Genomic DNA, 3,143 nt, shown 5'->3' on the forward strand with positions numbered 1-3,143 from the left:
TTAAAAATCTTACATTTTCGTACGACTGACCTCATATGAATTAGCCACTCATTTATTCATTCATTTTCTTTTCGGCTTAGTTCCTTTATTAATCCGGGGTTGCCACAGCGGAATGAACCACCAACTTATCCAGCACGTTTTTACGCAGCGGATGCCCTTCCAGCCGCAACCCATCTCTGGGAAACATCCACACACACTTATTCACACGTACACTCATACACTACGGACAATTTAGCCTACCCAATTCACCTGTACCGCATGTCTTTAGACTGTGGGGGAAACCGGAGCACCCGGAGGAAACCCACGCGAACGCAGGGAGAACATGCAAACTCCACACAAAAATGCCAACTGAGCCGAGGCTCGAACCAGCGACCTTCTTGCTGTGAGGCGACAGCACTAGCTACTGCGCCACTGTGTCACCCTGAATTAGCCACTAAAGTTACAAAATGTAAAACAGTAATGTTTTCTTCATGAGATCAGGCTGGATAATCCAACACAGGCTCTTTGTGAATACATAGCCCTGTAGACCTTTCTGGAGAGCGTGAATTAGGTACGTATGGCTGCATTTCATCTTTAAAATGAACACTACGGTAAGCAGGTAAAACAAAAAAAAGGCAAAAAAATAAAATAAACAAGTAAATAACAGGGTGAGATCTAAAAATGTGGTAAAAATCAGGCAGCCATGAGGTCATTCGATCAGTCAGTCAGTCAGTCAGTCAGTAAGTCAGTCGGTCGGCAAAAACAGCAGGTGCAAATGACACCCGCAAGAGAAATTTGAGATCTGAAAAAGCGTACACAGCGGCCTCTGGTGGATTCGTAAAAACAAAAACTGCAAAAAAACATAGCTCCTGGGACTCATTTGGCGCTCTCCATAAATGTATATAGGGATACGTATCCATAATGAGCCTGGGTTGGGATAATCTTAAGCATATGTTTGAAAACACACACACACACACAATTGAGTTGTCATGCTGAGGTTTGTTTAGGCAGAAAATACATACGCATTCAGCACTCTCAATGATGTTTTATCAGGTCATCAAACAGTCAGACGGCGATAACTCTTTGAGAAGCAGAGCAGTACCAGGCACTGCAACAGAAACACTGTTTACTCGTGGAGCGAGAGAAACCTGGATCTGCTCCCTGCTTTGGAAAGAAGGAACGAGAGATGTAATACTATAAGCATGCCACTCCTTCTCACTTCATCCTAATTGTGTTTCACATTTTTGTTCCTTTAGCTCTTTTTGAGTCACGTTTGTGTAGAAATGACCATGCCGCTGCTGTGTGTGTTTGTTTTTATCGAAGGGAACTTCAGAAAGCTGCTGGTATCAGGCAGATCTGCAGTCTATAATGCTGACATTGTGAAGCGGAGGCGTGGGAGACAGATATACAGCACTTCCAGGTAATGTCTCTACTGCACGTATGCAGGCCGCTCAGACTGTCAGTCTTTCAAACACGGCCTTTTATAAAGAATCAATACCTTGATTCCAGCACGTACGCTGCTTGAAAAGCGAGAACGTTTTAAGAAATGAATGAAGTATATAAGAGTGAAGTTATTAGCTTCCTGTTTTACCAAACCTCTGTGAGTGTGGAACAAGAAATGAAAAGCGGAGCTGAATATCCACGGTGGCTCAGTGGTTAGCACTGTCGCCTCACAGCAGGAAGTTCACTGGTTCCAGTCCCGGCTGGGCCAGTTGGCATTTCTGTGTGGAGTTTGCATGTTCTCCCCGTGTCGGCGTGGGTTTCCCCAACAGTCCAAACACATGCATTATAGGTGAATTGAATAAACTAAAATGACCGTAGTGTATGAGTGTGAATGTGAGTGTATGGGTGTTTGCCAGTACTGGGTTGCAGCTTGAAGGGCAATTGTGACCCCTGATAAATAAGGGACTAAACTGAAGGAATGTGTTTTTTTCAGCCTGATCTCAAAGGGAAACATAACTATTTCACGTTTAGTGGCTAATTCTTACGAATTCGTTCAGTTGTACGAAGATATACGATTTTAAAAAGGAGGCGTGGCACCAAACCCCGCCCCTAAACCCAGCCGTCATTGGGGGGAGGAGCAAAGCGTACTAAATTGTTCAGATAAGATCATATGAATTCATATGAATTAGCCACTAAATAAAATGTAACGCATTACCTTGACATAGCGTTGCTTTTTTAAACCCAAGCTATATTGTATTAACAACTTCTTATTAGAATGATTTACATGTTGCTGTGTTTTTACTGTAGTTTTAATTAATGTACTATTTTGTTATATACTATTTTGCATTGTTAAAAATATGTTTCGTTGTATTTGGTTAACCACAATACCAGTGTTAACTTCTGTGGAAGAAATGTAATTTAAGAAAATTAAAGTAATTTTACTCTTTTTTAATGAAAACTATACATATATTTCATACAAATAAAATGTTACATTTTTGATATATATATATATATATATATATATATATATATATATATATATATATATATATATATATATATACAGTTGAAGTCAGAATTATTAGCCCCCCTTTGAATTTTCTTTCATTTTTTAAGTTTCCCAAATGATGTTAAACAGAGCAAGGAAATTTTCACAGTATGTCTGATAATATTTTTTCTTCTGGAGAAAGTCTTATTTGTTTTATTTTGGCTAGAATAAAAGCAGTTTTTATTTTTTTAAAAACATTTTAAGGTCAAAATTATTAGCCCCTTTAAGCTATATTTGTTTTCGATAGTCTACAGAACAAACCATCATTATACAATAACTTGCCTAATTACCCTAACCTGCCTAGTTAACCTAATTAACCTAGTTAAGCCTTTAAACGTCACTTTAAGCTGTTTAGAAGTGTCTTGAAGAATATCTTGTCTAATATTATGTGCTGTCATCATCACAAAGATAAAATAAATCAGTTATTAGAAATGAGTTATTAAAACTATTATGTTTAGAAATGTGTTGAAAAAATCTCTCTGTTAAAGAGAAATTGGGGAAAAAATAAACAGGGGGGCTAATAATTCAGGGGGGCTAATGATTCTGACTTCAACTATATATGTGTGTGTGTGTGTATGTGTCTGTGCGTGTACCTTATAATTCTTACATTGTGAGGATCAAATGTTCCCGCAAGTATCTGGCCTGTAGCCAGCCTATTGAAAGGGGCGGGTTT

At 38.6% G+C, this 3,143-nt stretch overlaps 1 long non-coding RNA gene across 1 annotated transcript in view; it reads left to right on the top strand.

Annotated features, from left to right (window-relative positions):
• The first annotated feature begins 758 nt into the window (after positions 1 to 758).
• LOC130235223 (uncharacterized) overlaps positions 759 to 3,143 on the top strand; it is a 4,938-nt gene continuing 2,553 nt past the window's right edge. The window contains exons 1-2 of the long non-coding RNA XR_008838374.1: positions 759 to 1,167; positions 1,303 to 1,399. This is a non-coding gene — a long non-coding RNA (uncharacterized LOC130235223). The remainder of the gene's footprint in view (positions 1,168 to 1,302; positions 1,400 to 3,143) is intronic.

Source organism: Danio aesculapii, chromosome 2 (assembly GCF_903798145.1).
Source record: "Danio aesculapii chromosome 2, fDanAes4.1, whole genome shotgun sequence".
In the NCBI taxonomy this organism is placed as follows: Eukaryota; Metazoa; Chordata; class Actinopteri; order Cypriniformes; family Danionidae; genus Danio; species Danio aesculapii.